The sequence below is a fragment of the Triticum dicoccoides genome, chromosome 1B (assembly GCF_002162155.2).
Source record: "Triticum dicoccoides isolate Atlit2015 ecotype Zavitan chromosome 1B, WEW_v2.0, whole genome shotgun sequence".
Classification (NCBI taxonomy): Eukaryota; Viridiplantae; Streptophyta; class Magnoliopsida; order Poales; family Poaceae; genus Triticum; species Triticum dicoccoides.
This window is the reverse complement of record NC_041381.1, coordinates 657,468,002-657,486,363: the sequence shown is the minus strand read 5'-3', so window position 1 is coordinate 657,486,363 and position 18,362 is coordinate 657,468,002.

The following is an 18,362-nucleotide window of genomic DNA, read 5'->3' as shown; positions in this document are numbered from 1 at the left end:
ATAGAGATAAACATAGACCTGTGGTAGGCGTGCCTGTTATTTCTGTTAAAATAGGAGATCATTGTTATCATGGCTTATGTGATATGGGTGCAAGTGCTAGTGTAATACCCATTGATTTATACAAAGAAATTATGCATGATATTGCACCTGCTGAGTTAGAAGATATCGATGTTACAATTAAACTTGCCAATAGAGATACTATATCTGCAATGGGAATTGTTAGAGATGTTGAAGTCTTGTGTGGGAAAACCAAATATCCCGCTGATTTTCTTGTTCTTGGTTCTCCACAAGATAGCTTTTGTGCCATTATATTTGGTAGACCCTTCTTGAATACTGTTAATGCTACGATAGACAGCAAAAAGAATGTTGTTACTGTTGGCTTGGATGATATGATTCATGAGTTTAATTTCTCTAAATTTAGTAAACAACATTGCGAGGAAGAATTGTCTAGTAAGGACGAAATTATTGGTCTTGCTTCTATTGCCGTACCTCCTAGTGATCCTTTAGAACACTATTTGCTAGACCATGAAAATGATATGTTCATGAATGAAAGAAGGGAAATAGATGAAGTATTCTTTAAACAGGAACCTATTATGCAACACAATTTGCCTGTTGAAATTCTAGGGGATCCTCCTCCACCCACGGGTGATCCCGTGTTTGAGCTTAAACTGTTGCCTGATAATCTTAAATATGCTTATCTTGATGAAAAGAAAATATATCCTTTTATTATTAGTGCTAACCTTTCAGAGCATGAGGAAGAAAGATTATTGAAAACTCTGAAGAAGCATCGTGCTGCTATTGGATATACTCTGGATGATCTTAAGGGCATCAGTCCCACTCTGTGTCAACATAAAATAAATTTGGAAGCTGATGCCAAACCAGTTTGTGATCCTCAACAACGTTGGAATCCTAAAATGAAAGAAGTGGTAAGAAAAGAAATACTCAAGCTTCTAGAGGCACGTATAATTTATCCTGTTGCTGATAGTCAGTGGGTATGTCCTATCCATTGTGTCCCTAAGAAGGGAGGTATTACTGTTGTCCCTAATGATAAATATGAATTGATTCCGCAAAGAATCATCAGAGGTTATAGGATGGTAATTGATTTCCGTAAATTAAATAAGGCTACTAAGAAATATCATTGCCCCTTACCTTTTATTGATCAGATGCTAGAAAGATTATGCAAACATACACACTATTGCTTTCTAGATGGTTATTCCGGTTTTTCTCAAATACCTGTGTCGGCTAAAGATCAATCAAAGACTACTTTTACATGCCCTTTTGGTACTTTTGCTTATAGACGTATGCCTTTTGGTTTATGTAATGCACCTGCTACCTTTCAAAGATGCATGATGGCTATATTCTCTGACTTCTGCAAGAAAATTTGTGAGGTTTTCATGGACGACTTTTCCGTCTATGGTTCCTCTTTTGATGATTGCTTGAGAAATCTTGCTCGAGTTTTGAAGAGATGTGAAGAAACTAATCTTGTCTTGAATTGGGAGAAGTGCTACTTTATGGTTAATGAAGGTATTGTCTTGGGGCACAAAGTTTCCGAAAGAGGTATTGAAGTTGATAAAGCCAAGGTTGATGCTATTGAAAAGATGCCATGTCCAAAGGACATCAAAGGTATAAGAAGTTTCCTTGGTCATGCCGGATTTTATAGGAGGTTCATTAAGGACTTCTCAAAAATCTCTCGGCCTCTGACTAATTTATTACAAAAAGATGTATCATTTGTCTTTGATGATGATTGTGTAGAAGCATTTGAAATACTTAAGAAAGCATTGGTCTCTGCACCTGTTGTTCAGCCACCTGATTCGAATTTTCCCTTTGAAATTATGTGTGATGCTAGTGATTATGCTGTAGGTGCTGTTCTAGGGCAAAGAGTTGATAAGAAATTGAATGTTATCCATTATGCCAGTAAGACTCTAGATAGTGCTCAAAGAAATTATGCTACTACCGAAAACTAACTTTTAGCAGTCCTGTTTGCTTGTGATAAGTTTAGACCTTATATTGTTGATTCCAAAGTTACTATTCACACTGATAATGCTGCTATTAAATATCTTATGGAAAAGAAAGATGCAAAACCTAGACTTATTAGATGGGTTCTCCTGCTACAAGAATTTGATTTACATATTGTTGATAGAAAGGGAGCTGAGAACCCCGTTGCAGACAACTTGTCTAGGTTAGAGAATGTTCTTGATGACCCACTACCTATTGATGATAGCTTTCCTGATGAACAATTAAATGTCATAAGCACTTCTCATAGCACTCCATGGTATGTTGATTATGCTAATTATATTTTTGCTAAATTTATACCACCTAGCTTCACATACCAACAAAAGAGAAAGTTTTTCTATGACTTGCGACATTACTTTTGGGATGACCCACATCTTTATAAAGAAGTAGTAGATGGTGTTATTAGACGTTCTGTACCTGAGCATGAACAGGAACAGATCCTATGCAAGTGTCACTCCGAAGCTTATGGAGGACACCACGCTGGAGATAGAACTGCACATAAGGTATTGCCATCCGGTTTCTATTGGCATACTCTCTTCAAGGATGCCCGTAAGTTTGTTTTGTCTTGCGATGAATGTCAAAGAATTGGTAATATTAGTAGACGTCAAGAAATGCCTATGAATTATTCACTTGTTATTGAACAATTTGATGTTTGGGGCTTTGATTATATGGGACCTTTTCCTGCCTCTAACGGATATACTCATATTTTAGTTGCTGTTGATTACGTTACTAAGTGGGTAGAAGCTATTCCAACTAGTAGTGTGTCACGACCGGTTTTCCAATAAAAATATTTATTGAGAAACCAATCTTTTGAGTCCAGTATGAGAGAAATCCTCCTCACTGGTAGACAATTTCTTGATACAATAAGCCAGTAGCATAAAATATATTACAGGGTCAAACTGCGGTTGCTCAACCAAATTATTACAAGCACGCCAATAATTATACATAATGGCGGACATGACACAGTGGTGTGGAGACATACTACTGACACGAGGATAGGGCGGTGGTGGGAAAACACAGCGGGGAGAGAAATACAAGACTCTAAGTCTATCATCTCATCGAGCGTCGAGGTGAGGCTCGATGAATTTATTTGGTAGCGGAAGCGGATATAAAACAGTGACCAAATCCAGGGTCGCACGAGACTAACTGGGACTCCTCTAAGTGTCGGACTCGCTATCGAACTCTTCATCCATGAAATCGCCTTCGTCAGCATCTGGCCAAATCAACAAGCCAGTGAGTACTTTGAAAGTACTCGCAAGACAGTTCGGACGTAAGATATAACAAATGCATGCATGGATGCGTCATGAATAAATTCACCAATGTACATTCAAAATTATCATAACAAGGTCAGTAAAAGGGAAACGGCGGTAGTCCGCCTGAAAACCCAGCAGAACATAAATAATTTCCGATCGGGTGTCTGAAGCGACGCCTTGAAAGGTCAACAAATAAATATAAAGAAAAAGATGCCACAGTCGGGTGTCTTAGCGACACCACATAAAGGGCTTAAAAAAGAAATACCTCAGTCGGACTCCGGGGCGACGTCACAGAAAGGGCTTGAAAAGAAATGCCACAGTCGGACGTCGGGGCGACATCACAGAAAGGGCTTGAAAAGAAATGCCACAGTCGGACGTCGGGGTGACATCACAGAAAGGGCTTGAAAAGAAATGCCACAGTCGGACGTCGGGGCAACATCACAGAAGGGGCTTTTATGGACAGGTAAATAATAATCATAATAAACTTTTAATTCATAAGAATAAATGGGTTAGTCCATCCACAGGAATATCATTTAACCGGAATTAGCACTCATGCGAAACACCGGAGTATCTGTCATCAACACTGTCATAGTTAGGATAAGATAATACGAAATTGGACATGGAATAGATGATTTGGAGGGATATATGACTCTGCAGAGTTTGTACAAAATTATTCCCACAGCCAACGGATTTCCGTAGTCGCGAAGGACTAGTTCCGTTTACGGTATTTCGGAAGAAAACACAGCTAACCAGTACACACCCATCATACCTCTCGATGCTAGGAATCACCCTAGACATCGTCCAAGAAAAACTTTTGAGAAGGGGAGATCACAATCTCAAATAGCATGGGATCAAATTTATATACGCGCGCTCTAAGGGGTGCCCCCCTCTCGGTCCCAACCGGAAACACCCATGCCCCCTGACCGGATGACTGGCTTTAATCCAGGGCCATGGAACCATCATCACGGCCTCTCCTTTTGGTGTGTACCAGAAAAGCGGTTTGCAACTTACTAAACCATATTCCTTGCGGAAAACATGTGGTAGTACAGGGAAGGAAATGAAAGGAACTGGACCGATACGGTTTGACACTGAAGTCACATAGTCCGGCATGAGACTGGCATGCTACAACACTGCCATCTCACCCATCCTCATGCCAAGACATGGCCATTCATACTCACATCCATCCACTTATGGATCATCGAACTCACTTACCTCATTATCGCATAAAATGACATTCATCGATATGCTTATCAACTAACTAAATGCAAAACATGCCAAGACACTCATCATATCAAAAGTTCAAACATGCTTGCCTGGTTCAGAGTAGTCGGAGCCTAGCTCGGTGAAGTTCACGGCTCCGTCACCTCCTTCGGTATCTACGGTATAAAGAAAATATATGCGCTATCGTGAATACCAAGGAGTGCACAGAAAGTATACCAAATATTTTCCAAATAAATCTGATAAAAAACTAGACAAAATTTTAAAGAGAACAGAAAAAGAATCAACCAAAAATACCTTTCTGTTTAAAAGTTATAAAGGTTTTTGTCCAGGGACTCATCTGTAATGAAACAGAAGTTTTCTAGGGGCTAGTTTATAAAAACAGAAAGTGCTTCGGTAGCGACTACGCCAGCCCAGAGGGAAAGCGCATTCGGAAGAATACGTTTTCAGAAAATGCTTCGTTTAGGAAGAACAGAGAGGCTGACAGTGGGTCCCGCTTGTCAGGTTTGAAAATATGAACGGGGCGGCAGATCTCGCCGGTGCCCGAGAGCTGCGGTGGTCGCCGGCGGCGATCCACGGCGAGGCAGAGAGATCGGAGGGTACCTCCGTGTTCAGGGCACCCTTCCGCGTCGGTTGGTGGTGGTAGTGGCGGTCGGCGAGCACCACGTCGACGGCGAGCTTTGCTCCGGCGGACGGCGGTTCGGGTGGTTGCGGACTTCGTCGGAGAGAGCTGAAGTGATCAAATTAGGAGGGGGTTATGCTCCTGGTAGCTAGAGAGGGTAACGAACGGGGTTTGGGCGCCGGAGACGGCCTCACCGGAGCGAATCGAGGTGGCGGCCGAGGCAGATCGGGGTGGCCGGAGTTGAGGGGGAAGACCTCCTCGGGGTCCCCCTAGTGGCCTGGCGTGCCGTTGGTGAGGTGTGGGGATGCGGCGTGCACGAGGGTGAGCTCGGGGGCCCTTTTTATAGGCAGCCCGAGGCGGTGGCTGTGAACGGGGATTTCCGGCGATGGTTACGGTGGCGCAGTGCTCGGTCGGGGGTGATTAGGGAGTCGAGCGCCGTCGTGGGAGTTTACTGGGTCCGTTTAGATGCTAACCGGACTTGGATTAGAAGCTTAGGGCAGGCTTTGCTCGGAACGGGACGGCGCGGGTCCGTTGGCGGCAGAGAGCGCGTCCAGGGCTGTCGCGCCACGGCGACGGTGCAGCGGGGGTGCGCTGGCATGCATGAGGCCACGCGGAGAGCCAGGGAGCGCTGGGCGGCGCGGAATGGCGTTGAGCCGCCGTTCTTGCCCCCTGTCAGCCGCCACGGGAGGTCCCGACGCCGCGGAAGACTCCGGCGAGGGCGGGCCATCGTGCCACCGACGCCAGGAAGAGGCCAAGTGAGCGTGTGGTGCTCCAGACAGTAGGAAGAGGCGGAGAGGAACGTGCCAAATGCACTGTGAACGCGTGAGAGGAACTGACGAACGCACACGGCACTGAAACTGAACTTTTCTGAATTTTTGAACAGTAACAGTGCCCGCAAGGTGTTCGACAGAATGAAATTGGCATCTAGGGATTTTTCCTTGAGCTGAAACTTGGTGGAGTGGCTTCTCATTGCTCTCATAGGTTGCCTGAATTTTGGTGGAATTTTTGGAGTAGTGTAGATATGAATTTCATCAAATTTGGCAAATCTGGTCCAAACTTGCAGAGGCTGAATTTTGAAAATTTTGAAAAGAGAATGAGTGGATCAAGATGGTTCTGGGTTGTGGGTACAAAGGACTATCCAGGAGAGTTGGTTTGAGGTCAAAACTCAAATGCAATATGGTACTTGCTTTGAAAATCATTTGGGCTCAAAATAATTTTCAGAATTGATTTGAGAGGGAAAATAATTAGAATAAAATCCAAAACTTGTTTGGATTAGTTGGGACAGAGAACTTAGGTTGATCACAAGGTGTAGGGGAGGTTTTGGAGGGGTTTTACCACATGGAAACAATGCAAAGTCAAGGGTGGTTCCAAGATATGAAAATCCCCAAATTTTCATAGAGCTTCATTTTTAAAGAAAACAATTTAAACTCAAAAAAATAAATTTGAGAGAACCAACAGAGAAGAAGTTTCACAAGATCAAACATCAAGGTTTGAAAAAAATAAAATCCTTGCCAAGGCAAAGGAAGTTTTTAAGTGGAAGGTTTTTCTGAAAAAGAAAAATTTTAAATAGCCTCTCCTCAAAAACCACAAAGTTTTTGATAAAAACCAAATAAAAAAAAATTAGAGTGTCACATAGTGCTGATCATAACACCTCTATTAAAATGCTTAAGGACGTTATTTTTCCGTGGTTTGGAGTCCCTAGATATCTTATGACTGATGGTGGTTCACACTTTGTTCATGGTGCTTTCCGTAAGATGCTTACTAAATACGACGTTAACCATAGAATTGCATCTCCATATCACCCGCAGTCTAGTGGTCAAGTAGAGTTGAGCAACACAGAGCTCAAATTAATTCTGCAAAAGACTGTGAATAGGTCTAGAAAGAATTGGTCCAAGAAACTGGATGACGCATTATGGGCCTATAGAACTGCCTATAAGAATCCTATGGGTATGTCTCCGTATAAAATGATTTATGGAAAAGCTTGTCACTTACCTCTTGAACTAGAACATAAGGCATACTGGGCTATTAAAGAGCTCAACTATGATTTCAAACTTGCCGGTGAGAAGAGGTTATTTGATATTAGCTCACTTGATGAATGGAGAACCCAAGCTTATGAAAATGCCAAGTTGTTTAAAGAAAATGTCAAAAGATGGCATGACAAAAGGATACAAAAGCGTGAGTTTAATGTAGGTGATTATGTATTGCTATACAACTCTCGTTTAAGATTTTTTGCAGTAAAACTGCTCTCCAAATGGGAAGGTCCCTACGTTATCAAGGAGGTCTATCGCTCCGGTGCCATAAAAATCAACAACTTCGCACCACAAATCCGAAGGTGGTAAACGGTCAAAGGATTAAACACTATATTTCAGGTAACCCCATAAATGTTGAAACTAATATTATTGAAACCGTAACCCCGGAGGAATACATAAAGGACACCTTTCAGTCCGCTTCAGACTCCGAAAAGGAATAGGTATGTGTTACGGTAAGTAAACCGACTCCAAAACAATTTTTAAAGCAATATTTCTCCGTTTTGGAATATTTAGAAAAATAGAAAAATAAGTAGCAGTCTGGGGAAGACACGAGGCCTCCACGAGGGTGGAGGGCGCGCCCTACCCCCTTGGGCGCCCCCTACCTCGTGAGCACCTCGTGTGCCCTCCGGACTCCGTTTCCTTGCACGACACGTATTTTGGTCGGTAAAAATTCATTATATATATTCCCAAAGGTTTTGACTCTCGTATCACGCAAATCTCCTCTGCTCTCGTTTCTAGCTATTTCCGTTGCAGATTTAAAGCACCATGACTCCTCCCTCCTCCAACAACGAAGACAAGGATGCTTGGCTATTGAAGATATAGTTGAAAAGAGAGGAACCGGAAGAGATCAACAAGGATGAAAGGATCAAGAAGGCCATGGAGGTTCAAGCTCCGGTGGTGAAAGAAGAAGACATCCCTCAACCTTTACCTAACCTTTTCACTCCAACAGAGATTGAAGCTTTCAAGATGATTGAGTCATCCCGCATATAGAACAAGTATCTTACACAGGAGAATATCTTGTTGAAGGATCATATTGCTGGGCTCAAGGGCATATCCGCAAGTTGGAAGAACTTTTATGCTCGATGTGCGATTATCCACCGTCATCAGCACCACCTCCATCACCTCCGAGGATATAATCACATGGGTATGGGCACTCCCCTTGGCAACTGCCAAGCTTGGGGGACGTGCCCTGGTATCGTATCACCATCACAACTCCTATCTTTACCGTTTTTCTTAGCTCGATCTATTTAGTTGTATTTTGATTTAGTAGAATAAAGTTATGGCATGATCTTGTTTTGAGTTTTGCTTCATCATCCTTCTCTATAATCGAGTCCGTGAGCTATATAATATATATTAGTGTTGAGTCAAGGGCTTGAGTGTTTTGCCATGATCTTGGGTGATTAGAAGAAAAAGAATAATAAGAATCAAAGAGTTCATATTGATCTTAGTGAAAGTAATGACTTCACATAGAAAGAGTATGATGATTAAAAGTTGTTGGGAGTTGGCAAATATAGTTTTGGTCATCATTGCAATTAATAGGAAGTAATAAGGAAATAGAGGTTTCGCATATAGATATATTATCATTGACATCTTTTATGATTGGAAGCACTCATTAAAATATGACATGCTAAAGAGTTGATGTTGGACAAGGAAGACAACATAGTGAGTTATGTTTTCTTACATCTGACATAAAGTATGTTGTCATGGATCCTCTAACGTTTATAGCTTGCCTTTCCCCCTCATGCTAGCCACATTCTCGGCACTAAGTAGAAATACTACTTGTGCTTCCAATTACCCTTAAACCAGTTTTGCCATGAGAGTCCACCATATCTACCTATGGATTGAGTAAGATCTTTCAAGTAAGTTGTCATCGGTGCAAGCAATAAAAATTGCTCTTTAAATATGCATGACTTATTAGTGTAGAGAAATAAGCTTTGTACGAACTTGTTGTGGACGCAATAAAAGCGACAGACTGCATAATAAAGGTTCACATACAAGGGCAATATAAAGTGACGTTCTTTTGCATTAAGATTTGTGCATCAACCCTAAACGCGCATGACAACCTCTGCTTCCCTCTGCGAAGGGCCTATCTTTTATTATTATCTTCTACCTTATGCAAGAGTCACGGTGATCTTCACCTCTCATTTTTCATTTTATCCTTTGGCAAGCTCAACACGTTGGAAAGAACATGATATATATATATATCTAATTGGATGTGGGGGAGCATGAATTATTACTGTTGACATTACCCTTGAGGTAAAAGGTTGTGGGGAAAAACTATAAGCCCCTATCTTTCTCTGTGTCCGATTAAAACTCCGTAACCACAAGTATCGCGTGAGTGCTAGCAATTATGAAGGACTAAGTGATAGTTGAGTATGTGGACTTGCTTTTAAGCTCTGACATAGACTCTTTCCGATGTTATGATAAATTGCAATTGCTTCAATGACAGAGGTTATAATTTGTGGGTGCTCAATAAGGTTTCTGATTCATGCTTTTTGCTTTGTGAACTGATCATCACTTTAACATAAGTGATCATATGACAAAATCTATTTATGTTTCTTTTATGAAATAATCATGATGCCTTCATGTCCGTATTTTGTTTTTATCGAAGCCTCTACCTCTAAACATGAGGACATATTTATTGTTATCGGCTTTTCGCGTGAGGACAAGCGAGGTCTAAGCTTGGGGGAGTTGATACGTCCATTTTGCATCATGCTTTTATATCGATATTTATTGCATTATGGGATGTTATTTCACGTTATGTCACAATACTTATGGCTATTCTCTCCTATTTTACAAGGTTTACATGAAGAGGGAGAATGCCGGCAGCTGAAATTCTGGGCTGGAAAAGGAGCAAATATTGGAGGACTATTCTGCGCAAATCCAAAAGTCCTGAAACTCCACGGAATACCTTAAAATAAATAAAGAAAAATCGCCGCCAAAGATGAAGGCCAAGGGGCCCACACCCTGCTCATGAGGGTGCCCCCCCTGGGCGCGCCCCCCTACCTTGTGGGACCCCTGGTGGCTCTCCGATGCCCATCTTCTCCTATATGAAGTCTTTCGATGAGAAAAAAATAGAAGGAAACCTTTCGGGACGAGACTCCGCCGCCACGAGGCGGAATCTTGGCAGAACCAATCTAGGGCTCCGGTAGAGCTGTTCTGCCAGAGACACTTCCCGCCGGGAGGGGGAAATCATCACCGTCGTCATCACCAACGCTCCTCTCATCAGGAGAGGGCAATCTCCATCAACATCTTCACCAGCACCATCTCATCTCCAAACCCTAGTTCATCTCTTGTATCCAATTCTTGTCTCCAAGTCCGGGATTGGTGCTAGTAGGTTGCTAGTCGTGTTGATTACTCCTTGTAGTTGATGCTACTTGGTTTATTTGGTGGAAGATCATATGTTCAGATCCTATAAGCACATTATTACCCCTCTGATTATGAACATGAATATGCTTTGTGAGTAGTTATGTTTGTTCCTGAGGACAAGGGAGAAGTCTTGCTATTAGTAGTCATGTGAATTTGGTATTCGTTCAATATTTTGATAAGATGTATGTTGTCTAACCTCTAGTGGTGTTATGTGAACGTCGACTACATAACACTTCACCATTATTTGGGCCTAGAGGAAGGCATTGGGCAGTAATAAGTAGATGATGGGTTGCTAGAGTGACAGCAGCTTAAACCCTACACTACTAGGGAAAAGGCTAGCAGCAGCGCGTGTTTTAGGTGTATCAGTAGCGCGGGGAGGGGTGCTACTAATAAGGCGCTACAGCTAACACCTAGCAGTAGCGTGTGGTCACCGGCGCTACTGGTACACAAGTGTAGCAGCAGCGCGGTTGATGGAAGCTCTCTACTGCTAGTAGCTCTAGCGCGCTTTGCAACGGCGCGCTACTGCTATCGCGGCGCTGCTGCTAACTTTTGTACACTCGCTACTGCTAATTTAACAGGTTTTTTGTTTTTTTGGGTATTTTTGTTTTGTATTTGAACAGGCTTTATAGAAGAATCTTGAGCACATAGAAATGTCATCATGATACACATACAAATGCCTACGAGACCACAAATGTAATCATAGCATATACATACAAATAGTCTCATCATAATCATCATCCAACACAAAGTGGTCTCTCGTCATCATCTCGAAAATAGCGATACAAGTCCTCGATTACTTGCAAATACATCGTCATCCATCTAAACAATGGTATACGCGAGAGGAGCTATCACTTTTAGTACATGAGTTCGTATCCCTCTCTCGCATTAGCGTGAACCTAAACTAACTACTGCCTGTCGCTCGGAAACCGGAAACCGGTAACACCTGGGCCTGACACTCCGGCCACTTGCCGTATATATACTCCTGGCATAGCACTTCTTCACCATCGATGACCTATGCACCTGCATCGTCACATGAGTTGATGATATGCAACATATATAGTTGAACAATAGAAAGAGACAGACTTGACAAAAATAGAAACAACATATCATAAGCATAAATAACAAAGTTCATCGTACCCAAAATGCCCTAACTAGAGTGATCTTCGCTTGTCGAGGAGGAGGACGGTTTAATTACATCACAAATAAAGTTTCACTGCGCATAACTCAAAGTTTTGTCATACAGAAAGTATGGACTAAACAGACACATTGTCATATATCGACAATCACTCCAACATGTCGTGCCATCCATCGAGGTCAGGGAGATAGTCCCCGAGCTTAGTGAAAGGCTTCATGTCGAGACGCTGAGAGGCTACCCATGTTCAGATGTCTTCCCGCGACATTTGTCCTTCTTCATAGAACATCCCTGTTTTTTCGATGACCTCCTTCATGATGATTTGGGCAAGTTCGCGCTGGATGTGATAGAACTCAGCTCGAAGTCGATGGATCCTCGATATCTCCTACGTCCTTTTCCCATTGCAGAATATGGGCATCGCCAGATCTAGGTGACATAGAATCCATCATTAAGAGAATCCCGTCTGTATTCCAGCATGTGGTGTAGGACATAGAATCCATCATTAAGGGAATCACTCGGTTGCTGGATGCAGCAGAAGTCGGTCTTATGGGCGAAGGCGACCCTGCCGCCCCTTCTCTTCTTGTCCCTAACCTCTCCACCCCTTGCTTGGTAGTATAACATAGCACTGTCGAGAACATCCTTGATGTGGCTGTAATCCTTTTTGTGAATGTTCTTCGACGAGTCCAAGTACAGAGCGTGGGAGAATTGGGGGTATAGGATGATGAGGACGGCGCGCCCGCCGCTGCGCAAAATAAGTACACCTCAAATTACTTAGCCTCCACCATGCAAATGAATGATTGAAATCGAAGGAAGGATAGCAGCGCGGATGAATTACACGGGATGATAAGGCACGAGAATCGCCCCCTTGTCCTTATTCGCGAGCATGAAATTGATGATGTATTCCCTCGCGTATACATGGTGCTCTGCGCACACTCCCAAGAAGACCTCGTGCATGTAGTACGGGTCAGCGACACAGATATGAGAGATCTGCTCAACCCCGAAGATGTAGCTCATGTGCAAGGCATAAAGGCGGACAAACGTAAAATCCAGCTTCTTCATGTGAAACATGTCGAATATGTAATCGAATCGTAGGAAGAACTTATCCGCGGGGAAGCTGTCGACGTACGACCTTTGCCGCGGAACGTTAACCACGTAGAGTGGGTATCCTGGATCTATCGAGGCGATGAGGCCTTTCTCTACCCGCAGCACATCGTCATGAAGTCTCCTTAGATCGTCGAATCTGGCCTGTAGCACTGTTGCAGGTAGGATTGGTTGACCGGGGATATGCCATTTATCCGCATCGGGGATATCTATACGGTCCTGAAGTCGAGGCTGCTGAGTTGGCTGGATCATAGAATCAACTTTTTTGCCTTTCCTCGCTCTCTTCCTAGACTTCTTTACTACCGGAAGGTCGTCCAGATTACGTTGAGACGGCAATTCAGGCACCGACTCATGACGCTCAAACCCTGAGGAGGCGCCAGTATAGACATATTGTTCAGCGCCACCGTCATCCTCATCCTCATCCATGGCGACATCATCAGCAACTAATGGAGCCTCCTCCTTACCCCGTCCGCTATCACCCAACCCGACACCCGACGCTAATTGGGTAGGTGGGGTGTTGATGTTCATACCTTTCTGAGGCTACGTGCTCGTGGGTGTGCTCCCGACCGCCTCCAGACGAAGCAGACTCTTTCCCCACAACAGGACCCACCCATTGCAACAATCACCAAGCCGCCACGGTGTCTCCTCGTCATCCACTAGTAGTGTTGGAGGAGGCAAATTCTCGTGGCCCGGTTCGACACTGGCCACGGAAACCTTGAAGACGTTCGGGGGGGATCAGCCGGCTATGGAACAATGGTTCCTTCGGCTTCATTATCGTCGCCTTCCCCACGTCCACCTTCTGGTCTCCGATGGTGTACAATATGGTGCACGGGGTTTCATCGGCCTGCAAAGAAAAGTCTGCAATGTGAGACATCCGAAAGGCAACGAAAACGGGAGATTATACATTTATATTAAAGGGGGCCGGTGTGACAGATACCGTGAGTGCGTCGAGATCAGCCAAAGATGAAGCACCGCCGAGCACGTCCGGTGCGGGAGCAGGTGCGGGAGCCGGTGCGAGAGCAGGTGCGGGAGCCGGTGCGGGAGCAGGCGCGGGAGCCGGTGCTCCAAAGAAGTCAGCAAGGGGAAAGTCCTCTGCATTTTTTTCTGGATTTTGCCTTGTACAAGTGATAACGCCCGTCACCAAGGAAGTAGACAAATCACCAACCACCTGTTTTGCGGCAGCTACCGCTGTTGCGACTGTCTGAGATGATTTCTTCTCAACCGCAATCTCAACCTTCTTGTCGATGTTTTCTTCAGTTAACCTCCGTCTTTCCTTTCTCTCCTCCGTGGTCTCACGGTAGTTCTTCTTCCATGTGGTGCCATCTCCGACACCATGCACGCATCCATACGACGGTCGAGTATCCACCGGTTGTTGTTTCAATATGTTCAACGCCCGGTTGAATGGAGTGTCCCACTTGGGCCTCGCCAATGCCTCAGACGGCCAGTCGCTTTCGGCCGCAATCCGGTGCTGCTCTATCTACAAAAGGCACAAGGATCGTTTACAAATATGACTAATGTGTGCAGTCGAATTGATCAGAAACTAAAATTACCAGCAGTCTCATGAACTCCGTAATGACCGGTGTTGTCTCATAAACCTTCTTCACTTGGTCCCAACGGTGTCGGGCCCTCAGGACATCACGCTCCTGCGGGACGATGAAATCCGCCAATGGGTCTGGGATGCCCAGACTCGCGGCTTCCGCGTCCTCCTTGGCCCATTTGGACCTCTTTCCGCCGTAACCACGGCTTCCGAGCTGGTGGCTCCCAATGTTCCTCTCTTGAAGCCCCTTCATGTACTTAGACTTGTTTTTGGCAGCTTCGGCCTCGCAAGTCTCCTTGAATATTTGAAACGGGTCTTCCGTGATTGTCGCATTATCCTTTACAATCTCGGAGTAGGGTTCCTTCTTGTCGATGATCCTTGCTTTCACTCGTGTTTTCCATGCGGCCAATGCGTCGCTAAACTTGGTCATGGCGTGTTTGTTTATCTTCTTCATTGTCGGGTCCTCGTCTGGATCTTCATAATCCTTCTCATTCCGGCCCGGGAACAAGAATAGCTGGTGAAACTTCTTTAGGATGGAGCTCCTCATATTTTCTATCTTCTGTAGTTTCTCATCGTTGATGGTGGTGGTTGTCCGTACGATGCAGCCTATTTGATTGCTGTAGCACGAGCGAGCTTCCTCGGGCGCCTTTGGCTCAAAAATGTCGTCGTCCACCTTCGTGACCACCATCCTAGTAGTCCTGAGTTTGTTAGGAAGTCGTTGCATCTTTGCTTTCGGTTCTACACCGGCTCCGCTCCCAGAGGCAGCACCGGTCTCAGTCTCAGCGCCGGTCCCGATGCCGGTCTGAGTCGCAGCGCCGGTCTCAACCTCAGCACCGGTCTGCGTGTCAGTCTCAGTCCTCGATGCCACCGGTGGGCCCAGCAACAACATCGGTTGATCGTCAGTAAGGCTAAAAAATTCGTCTGTCGCCCGGTAGGCGTCGACGCAATCACCAGAACCCTGTCCTTCATCGTTGCTAGCCATGTTTCCTAACATTAAATCTAGTCAATTAATTCTAGACCTAATAAAATGAATAATGACATAAAAAAGGCCTATTGTTTTGCAGGAATGTTGACTCCTTCCTGGTGCGGCAAATGCCGGGCACTCAATATGTCCTAGTTTGTAGCACATGTCATGCCGAAATTCACGGAAAATTTCGGCATGACCATTGCTAAAAAGTGGACAAATCGAGAACCTGAAATTTGCCGGAACAGAAATGAATCAACATTCCGGCAAAACATAGGCCACTCAGCATCATTCCCTAGAAAAAACAAAGCCACTTGGGCACAATCGAAGCACTTCAATGAAAAGATATAACATGACCACTTCAATGAAAAGATATAATCAACAATAAAAGTCTACGAAGGGATCATCTTTAAAATAAAATTTGCCTAAATTCTTTTCCTTCACTAAACACTTCTCTGCCTAGGACAAAACCCAAATGATGTTGATCTACCTATTCCTCTCTCTCACACAAACACACATTATTATCTCTAACCCTTCTCTGCCTAGGACATAACCCAATTAAATTGCAAAGGAACTCCATTTCTCTAACCCTTCTGACCTAATGCTCTAAAATAACATTTTCCTCTAACCTAGCCAACCTAATTAACCTAGCTTGTTAATCCAACGAACCTAATTAACTTACCTATTTAACCAAGTTAGTTAATCTAGTTTACCTACATAATTAACCTAATTAAACAAGTTAACGCAGCTAGTTCTCTGTCAAAGCCCTAAATAAATTTTTGCCCTAATTAACCTAGATAATTAACCTAATTAAACTAGGTAACCTGACTAGTTCTCTGTCAAAGCCCTAACTAATTTTTTCACTAACCTAGATAATTAACCTAATTAAACTAGTTAACCTAACTACTTCTCTGTCAAAGCCCTAACTAAATTTTTGCCCTAACCTAGATAATTAAGCTAATTAAACTAGCTAACCTATGCATGAGAGAGAGAGGAGGGGTGGGGGCTTACAGAGGATGGCTCCGGTGGTGGCGAGGGACGCAGTGGTGGCGAGGGAGGCAATGTTGGAGAGGGAGGCAGGGGCGTCTCCGGTGACGGTGAGGGTGGCAGTTGTGGCGAGGGAGGATCCGGGGGCGTCGACGGCGGCTCCGGTGGAGTTGATGAGGCCGCGCGGCTCCGTGGCATTGGGGGCGGCTCCGGTGGTGTCGACGGCGGCAAAGTGGGGCGACGGAGAGTCGGGGAGACGGCGGCGGGGTGGGTCGAGGGATTTGGGGAAGAAGTGGTGGCCGGGGGGAAACGGTTTTTTGGTTAAGTCAAATTTAGCGGTAGGGCATTTCGCAAAACACGCTATAGCTAAGATAGCTACAGCGGTTTTCACAAAATGCGTTGCTGTTATAGCTATGTAATTTTCTTCCATTTTTTATTTTCTTTTCTGTTTCTATAGCGGGGGTCTAGGACACGCGCTGCCGCTATGTTAGCTATAGAGCCTCTTACAAACACACGCTACTACTATGTCTTCCTCCGTTTTTTCGCTTTTTCAATTATTATGCTTTACATTTTATTTTTTCCTTTCTCCTTTTTCTATTTCTTTCATTTTCATTTACTTTTCTATTTGTTTTTCATCTTAGTTTATTTCCATTAGTAATAGCGCTCTTTGTAGGAAATGCGCTACTACTTATACCCTAGCGGTAGCACGCTTCTGCCAAGCCCGCTACTGCTATGCGTATCCTATCATTCTACCAACGGGAATGTTAGTAGGAGCGCTTTTGGCACTACACGCGCTGCTGCTAAGGGTGTATCTGTAGCGCGGTTTTTCCTCAATCACTACTGCTATCTAGCACTAGCGCTCTTTTTTAACCCGCGCTGTTGCTAAATTTCTGTGTATAGGCTTTTCCCTAGTAGTGCTAGTTTATGCATTACTTCGTAAGGGGCTGATTTGGATCCATATGTCTCATGCTATGGTTAGGCTTACCTTAATACTTTTGTTGTAGTTGTGGATGCTTGCAATAGAGGTTAATCATAAGTGGGATGCTTGTTCAAGTAAGAACAACACCCAAGCACCGGTCCACCCACATATCAAATTATCAAAGTACCGAACGCGAATCATATGAGCGTGATGAAAACTAGCTTGACGATATTCCCATGTGTCCTCGGGAGCGCTTTTCCTATTATAAGAGTTTGTTCAGGCTTGTCCTTTGCTACAAAAAGGATTGGGCCACCTTGCTGAACTTTATTTACTTTTGTTACTTGTTGCTTGCTACACTTTATCTTATCACAAAACTATCGGTTACCACTTATTTCAGTACTTGCAGAGAATACCTTGCTGAAAACCGCTTATCATTTCCTTCTGCTCCTCGTTGGGTTCGACACTCTTACTTATCGAAAGGACTATGATAGATCCCCTATACTTGTGGGTCATCGGTATTTCACCACCATGGTTATACCCGAAGCCAAATCCAAGACCGCGGGCGCAAACGTCACCGCGAAAAATGAGCCATGGGTACTAGCTTCCCAAGTGGACCAATGCTTCTTCATTACCGACCCGTCAAAGCCCAGTCGTGTTGTTGTGAGGAGAGGCAAAAGGAAGATCATCAGAATGGATGGAGTCGCCAATGAGCAAGACTTCGACAAGTACGACCACCCGAAGATGGAACATGACGACGACGATGAAGTGCCATACACCACAAGAAGAAGCAGGACCACCCTACCTAAAGGACGTCCGTTCAATAGAAGAACTCCATTTGTGAAAGAGAAGGGCAAGAAGATTGTGAAAAGATAGCTAGCTAAGATCGATTGTATTTAAATTGTAGTCTTCATTTCTCGATTGTATTTCGACATATTGAAATGATATTTCTTCTGTTCTAGTCCACATGAATATTTATTTATGTTTATTATGGTATTGAATTTCTAACTCGCAAAAAGTATTGAATTTGTTAATATTTTTTGAACTCATGAATATTTTTAAATTTCATGGGCACTTTTTGAATTCATGAATATTTTTTCATATTCATAAATGTTTAGCCAATTCACAAATGAATGCAACTAAAAATCAAAACAAATATTGATGATATTTTTAAATAACAAATTTGATGATATTTTTTGATATTCATAAATATTTTGAAA